We start from the raw sequence: 8,237 nt of genomic DNA on the forward strand, positions 1-8,237 counted from the left end.
TTCATCCTGAGATAGCAATGTCTCATTCGTCAAGGCTTCTTCGATTTCCTTCAGCATAGACTTGAGATCTTCACAGCGCGGACACCTGTCGTCATGGTGATGATCGTATGCCGTACAGTCGTCGGGTATTGTTGCATCCACAGACAGATGGACCTGGAATGAATAATATACACTGATTACACAACTAGGGTTTTACAGTCATTTTCACAATACTTTACCGCCACGTAATTCTGAGGTTCAAACCACAATTCACGTTAGATTACAGAAAAACGAGGGACTGAAAATCGATTCATTTTTAAAGATTCATTTGATTTTAGGAGAATCTTCTAGTTAGCTAACTATGAACTTGAATTCTGTTGCAGACTTGAAAACCAAGTTATGAGTACACAGAGCGTGTAACGAATATGTTTTGTATTGTATATTGTGGTCCATGACGTACTCTGACGTATGTATATATATATACATATACATATATATATATATATACCTATCCAAAAGAATTCTGCAAAATCCAAAATTTCAATCTATATATGTCTTTTGTATTTCCATGAAACGGCAATGACAGTTGCTATGGCACGGGATACAATACTTTACAATGACTATGTGATTGCTTTGTCTCGAGCAAGGGTGTGATGTAATGTGTTTGTTTTACTCCAACCCCTCATCAATACTCGAGACAAAGCAATCAGATAGTCATTGTAAAGTATTGCATACATACACATACATATATCCGTTTGAGGGCCGCGGCACGAAAAACAAATTGCTTACTTTCCTAGTTCTAGTTAAAAGTAGCTAGCTAACCTTATAGTCCGCCTTGATGTATTATTTCCCCTACTTGAGGGATCTCCGAAGGCGGTCAAGCCAATCCCTGTCACAGCACAGTCTTGGGAGGATAGCGATGAGGTCATCGAATGCTTTAGCACCGTCCGCTGCAAGTAATCCAGGCCTTGGAGGGATTTGCGCACAGTGGCTGAGCAATAGTCGAGTATTCGCAGCATTGTAGACCTGCTAAATGCCGTGAAGTCCACCTCCTTGCAGTATTCTCTGTACTGCGCCACGATACGCTCAGGGATGAGGGTTCTAATGAGATTAGGTGTCTCAAGTACAGTACCGTCAGCCAGCGTTAGCACCTTTTGGCCAAAAGGAAGATCTTGAATCACATGAGGACTCTTGACAAAGGCGAGGAAATGATCTAGCTGGCACCGATCGACCATACCGCAATGCATGATGCCTTGCAGCCTTTATCCGATATTCTGTTATATCAGGTAGATAGCGCTGTAGTATCCTGAACGGTACAAGGTCTGCCATAATTGAGAGAACCTGACGCTTTGTATCCCAAGTAGTTGCATTGCTGTAAGTGTTGACTAAGTTCTGGAGGTACTTATCATCTGCAGGGGTAACTGTCGCGGGCAGTCCAAGGGATTTCTCGACTTCACCGGACTGCAGAAGAGCCTCCCACAGACTTGCATTATCTTCCGGACTTATCGCATCCAGCGTCGACACAACTGCATCCCTTGTTGTCCCGATATATTGCCGTTTTTGTTTCGAGCCCAGTTCCTTCCAAGGCTTCTTTTGTGCCGCCAAGAAATCGTTGAGTCTGTCCCGACGTAGTCGCAAACTGGCACTGTGGACTTATGTGTCGCTGGACAGTTCACCACTACTTGGATCTGTGCTTTCTGTGACGTAGAGACTGGCCTCTGCGATAGACAAATTAGCCATGGCTTGGCACAAATTTGGCCTGTCGCTATTGCCCTTGAATTAAAGAAACAACAAACCAACTTAGTGAAAACGTTAACGTTATCGACATTGACTCAAAATCATTCACACGTGTGTCTCAAACCATGTTATTGGCGACAAGGTCTTATACACGCCATGGCACCATTAATGAGGTCATAGCGTCATCTCACATGTAGCTATGTACTTACATTCTCACTAGTGCTGGAGTCGCTAGTCACGTCGGCCGGGGCTAGGGTCTTATTACTTTCCTGACGGGTTGATCTCTCGAAAGTTATCTCAGGACTTAATGCTGGTACTGCAGGCATTTGACTCTGTGATTCTTCTGCAAGGGAGCCACGGCACAATCTACATATCGCTATAAAGAAGTGAACTTGCATTTACTCAATAATGACATTAAAAGTTTTTTGAACTGTAAATTTTATCGGTGTCATTACAATTGCGTGATGTACACTTACGAGCTCCAACTGGAACAAAGATGGCTGTTTCAGCAAATATATTCCTAGAATGAGAAAATGTCAATGTCTTTTCTTTTCTCCTTTTCTTGCTCTTGTGATGGGGCGCCATAGACTGTGGAACTTGACACAGTTTTTTCTGACAACGCCACCCAATGCCAAAATCGTTACGGTGCTTCGGGCATATGGTCATCAAAAGGTGCTCATCATGCATATTAAAAATGCCTGCGATAGACAATAAAATGTAAAATATATGTAAAAGTTACTTGTAAAAGAGTGCGACTCGCATTTTGCTTTTACCTCCTGAAATGCACGTTGTTACCACTGGTTAATCGGTTAAGATATCCCCTTTCACATGCAAACATTTCAAATGCAGCTTTATAAGATGACAAACAGTGTACCCCAATTAGTGTGATAAGCGCTAGAGAAGAAATTAGGACAAATAAATAAACAGTCATTTATTTATTTTTTAAACAAAACGCTTGACCTTATCCTTCTCGCGTAATGTTTTGTGGCGCAAACTCCAATGAACTGTAAGAAAGAGGTAGCTATAGCGGTTGAACTAGTGTGAGCTTCGTCGGTGTTTCTATTAAAACAATTCATGATAATAATAGGTAACTAGCAGTAAAACTAGTGTAAGCTGCGTCCGTGTTTCTGTCGAGACAATTGTGATAATAATAGGTAACTAGCAGTAAAACAATTGTGATAATAATAGGCTAGCAGTAGCAGCTAGCAGTAAAACTGACTAGTTTGAGCTGCGTCGGTGTTTCTAATGAAACAGTTGTGATCAAAAAGTATGTTTTAGGGACCATTCATTTTTAAGGAAGGTGGCGCCGGAGGAATTTAGGGGGGTCAAGAAAAATTTACACTGTAAAAAGGGGTGGTTCACTTCATATTTCTTGTCATTAGTAAGGGAAGTTCACTGAGAAAAGGATATATAGGGGGTGGGCCACTTTTTTATCTTGAAAGGCAAGAGAAGGGGCTAAACATTTTTTAACTGGTGCTGTTTACGATTCCTCCGCCCCCCCCCCCCCTCCTCCAAAAAAAAAAATGAATGGGCCCTTATACCGTAAAAGTAATGGCAGAGAACTCACTGACCTTTCGGACATAAATCCTTCGTCTGAGTAAAGAGAAAGGAAGGTTATATATAAAAAGAAGAAATCAATAAAAGAGTGAATAAAGATAATTTTTTAGGGAAAATACTTTTTTTTCAATATATCGCAATGTCGCATCTTTTTCGAGCTCTTCTAGAAATCTACTCACATGAACTTTGAACTTTGTCCAACGTGTTGGCTAGTCCTGGACAACAAGGTATGTGCCAAAGCAGACTGAGTACGAGGTTCAGTACATTACTAGAGTAACTATTAAATGAAATAACGGCTGTTCGAACACTGTTAACCTTAAACAGCGTACTTACTAGAATAAGATAAGAAGAGATTTTCAAGAGTAGAGCAGATTTCGTCTGACTGTGGAAAGGTCAGGGCGCGGACACGGTTACAGCGCGGCGTGGCAAGGCAAATAAAACATAGACAGTACGGTCGCGGCAAGGCACGCACACGGCAAGGACCTTTTCACGGTCATACGAAATCTGCTCTATCACCTAAGCTCAACCAACAAGGTTAACTAGATTACTTAGTAACAATATTGTTAACTGCAACACATTTATTCACTCTTAGATATAGTCAGAAGTTCATGATATAGTGGTTTCTTTTCTTTCTTCTTCTCTATCTAACCACGCTTTCTAAACCTTCCTTTCTCTTTAAGTTTTCTTTACCCCTATCATGGACTAGCAAATTATGAGTACACAGAGCGTGTAATGAATATGTTTTATTGTATATTGTGGTCCATGACGTACTCTGACGTATGTATATATACATATACATATATATACGTATACCTATTCAAAAGAATTCTGCAAAATCCAAAATTTTCAATCTGAATATGTCTTTTGTATTTCCATGAAATGGCAATGACAGTTGCTATTGCACCGGATACAATACTTTACAATGACTATGTGATTGCTTTGTCTCGAGCAAGGGTGTGATGTATTGTGTTTGTTTTACTTCAACCCCTCATCAATACTCGAGACAAAGCAATCAGATAGTCATTGTAAAGTATTGCATACATACACACACATATATCCGTTTGAGGGCCGCGGCACGAAAAACAAATTGCTTACTTTCCTAGTTCTAGTTAAAAGTAGCTAGCTAACCTTATAGTCCGCCTTGATGTATTGTTTCCCCTCCTTGAGGGATCTCCGAAGGCAGTCAAGCCAATCCCTGTCAGAGCACAGTCTTGGGAGGATAGTGATGAGGTCATCAAATGCTTTAGCACCGTCCGCTGCAAGGTAATCCAGGCCTTGGAGGGATTTGCGCACAGTGGCTGAGCAATAGTCGAGTATTCACAGCATTGTAGACCTGCTAAATGCCGTGAAGTCCACCTCCTTGCAGTATTCTCTGTACTGCGCCACGATACGATACTGTTAATCTTAAACAGCGTACTTACTAGAATAAGATAAGGAAAGATTTTCAAGAGTAGAGCAGATTTCGTATGACTGTGAAAAGGTCAGGGCGCGGACGCGGTTACGGCGCGGCAAGGCAAGGCAAATAAAACATAGACATCACGGTCACGGCAAGGCACACACACGGCAAGGACCTTTTCACGGTCATACGAAATCTGCTCTATCACCTAAGCTCAACCAACAAGGTTAGCTAGATTACTTAGTAACAATATTGTTAACTGCAACACATTTATTCACTCTTAGATATAGTCAGAAGTTCATGATATAGTGGTTTCTTTTCTTTCTTCTTCTCTATCTAACCACGCTTTCTAAACCTTCCTTTCTCTAAGTTTTCTTTACCCCTATCATGGACTAGCATTTGAAGTGTCAGTAAGTTCTCTGTTATTTTTACGGTTTTTTTTATTAGAACTGTCAAAAACCTCATTATATGCACAAAGACTGAAACTTACCCGCCCTGGCTAGAAGAAGTTGTGCTTCATTTTGCAAGCTGCAGTTCACGAAACTTGTTTCTAAGGTCTTCGTGAAATGGTCTTCAATGGACCTACAACACGCCACCAAAGGAACATGTTCCGTACTAGTGGGATATTTGGGACTAAGCCCGCATTTACCTCCGACCAGAGCTGCATACTCACAAGCGTTGCCGTCCATGTCGAAGAGCGAACAGAGATCTGAGCGAAAATTAGCAAGCGAGCTGAAAAATGTTCATTGCACAACATTTTGCGAGTGGTTGGAATATATTGCCAAATATGTCCATATTTGATGTAGTTAATGAGTTAAACAAACAAATCGTACCTACTTTTTGTTTGCTTTGTGAGAATTTACACCACCAAGTATATGTGGGCTTCCTGTGTCCTTATGTCACGTAACGCTCATTCCTTGACATACTGCTTTGCAAAAGATGCCCATATATTGCCATGTTTCCGCCTATATTCCAAAGGATCTCCAGTACCAAGGGCACCGAGCACGTAGCTAAAGGTACGGACATGAATATTTTGTAGTCTGGTTATAGTTTTCAAACGTTTTTGTAGATAAATTTGATAGGGGAAATAATTACTCAAGTCAAACTTGACAACACAAACAACGTACTGCAATCCGAGGTCTGAATCAAGTTTTATACTCTTGCAATTTTTTATTTTAATTAAGAAACCAGCAAAGGATACTCTTAATTGTATTTCAATCTGGTTGTTAGCCATAGAAATGGTAAAATAAACTATATTTGTATTGAATCTTTGTTCAAGTTATTGCCTGGCAGTCGTGTGACCGCGTGGTGAAAAGTTCAAATTTCAGTCAAGTGGTACTTGCATTTCGCTTCACTAAAAATCAGAAAGTAATGTTGCCTTGTGTTTTGAAATTAGATTTTAGACCTTCAAAGAATGCTCTTTCACATGATATAAGTTTAATTGCAAAAACTCATGTATCGGATGCGTTTTTTAGCACTTGAATTCGGGCGAAAATTCGCTCCTAAAATGACATCCGAATTACGAAAATATTGAAAAATCTGCCAAAAATTCACATTAAAATCTTTTGCTCCCAAAACACATCAAAATGTTGCTCAGGATATCCTTAATCAAATGAGCTATTAGTAGTCTGGATTGTATTTAGCGTAGAAACAAAACAAACTCGTTTCTTGAACCCCTTTCAAGCCTGTGAAAAAAGCTCAGGCCGAAGGCATATAGCCGCCCAAACTAAAATGTCGCATAACTTCCAAAATATTTATCTGATCGAACTCAAATTTGTATTATCATGAATAGGTCATTGAGGACTATCATAGTCGGCAGGAAGCTCAGGAATTAAGCTGTGCAAGGCAGTATACGCCGTGAAACATTTCAACAGTTTCAAACTCGTGTGATAAATACATTTTTGTCTGTACCCGTTGAGACTGTGAACACTTTAATAAGCTCTATGCCCAAACGGATTGACATGGTTATCAAGAGCAACGGCAAGCGTATAAAATATTAAGGATTCAAATTAGTTGTGTAAATATATCACAGCAGCAGAACACGTTTTACTCTTCAATAGTAACCAAATCAGTTTTAGCAAAAGAACAGCTCGTCCGTAACGGTGTGGCGGTCTGATCTCGAGACACTCTGACTCAAAGCCTGAAAATATTAGGCTAATGGATAACAACACCTGTTACTGACACAAAACGATACTTTCCCAAAGAAAGTGCAAAAAAATTGTCCATTTTTTGGTTTTACTCGACATCACCATACCCCTGTAGGGGACAAAAGGATAATAATGTAAGCCCCGCATTAATTACATTAACTTATGTGTGCACAAGGGTGAAGTAACTCAATGAATGTTTTCTAAATTCTACTGCCTGTTACAAGATAGGTAAAAATAGACTTGAAAATATGAAAACGTAATTAGACTTTTCTAATCACCTGTATGTTATGACGTTTCTTGGAATCGTGAATCTAAACGGTTCACTATGGTGAATCGTTGGTTAGGTGAAAGATAAACAATTCGATTCTTTAAACAGACGATTCACCATGGTGAACCGTGCCGCAATAGCATGAAATGCTATGGGATTTATTCCAATTTATCTTTAATAACTAGTTTTGAACACAACCTCGGGATAGGATCGCTTTAATGCCTGGAAACTTGTTTTTTCCAATATATCGAGCTAAAGTATGTCTGGTGAATCGCACGGTGAATCGATAATAATCGCTTTTGCGCACAAGATTTAATTTGCATACTAATTCAATTTCAGTTTAATCATGCTGTGGAAAAATAAGTTCACTAAAACAACGGGCATGCGATGGAATGGAGCGTTGCTCTTCTTCTGGAATCTGGTAGTATAGAGAGAATACTCGCCATCAAACCTTAATCATATTTGTTTCCCTTTGGTCCATGACTCCTCGGACAAAAGAAAGTTCATCTTTGCTAGTGCAAAAAATCGGCCTGTCTCCTTTAAAAGCAATGTCATGTTTATAATTTGTTTTTGGCGCTGGCAAGTGCACTTCCTGGCCCTCCAGAAGCATGAGAAAGTCATGCCAAGGAATTATTTGCGCAGACCACCGGAAGTCGTTCAAGAATACTACTTCCGCTTCTTCAGCTCCTATCCAAGCAAACGTCGTAGACGCTGGGTTTGTAAATGTCTTAAAAATCCTGTTCAGTGGGTTCAATAAAAATGTTTTGGCGCAGTTGCAGGGACTTTTGAGATACAGGTTTCGGTATTTCCCACAGCCCTTTTGCAGAAGAGTACGCACAGCATCAGAAAAATCTATTCTTGGTATATTGTTTTGCCGAAGAACTTCATTAGCCATTCGTATCCACTGCCCCCCACAACCAGGCTCGCACTCATTTCCCAGACAGCCATAAAGGATCTCAACTCTACTCAATTGACTCCTTTGGAGGGTTGCCTCTGCAGTCTCAAACTCCCACCCAACAGAGACGGCTTTGCTTCCACGGTTTGCGATAAATTGGGCTAAGTCGCATTTTCCTTCATTTTTCTGCTGGTTTGCTAGCGCAAGAAGTTGTAAACGAGTCTTTATCCATTTTTGAACTACTACTTGGTATACGTC

The sequence above is a fragment of the Montipora capricornis genome, chromosome 10, assembly GCF_036669925.1.
Source record: "Montipora capricornis isolate CH-2021 chromosome 10, ASM3666992v2, whole genome shotgun sequence".
NCBI classification, from domain to species: domain Eukaryota; kingdom Metazoa; phylum Cnidaria; class Anthozoa; order Scleractinia; family Acroporidae; genus Montipora; species Montipora capricornis.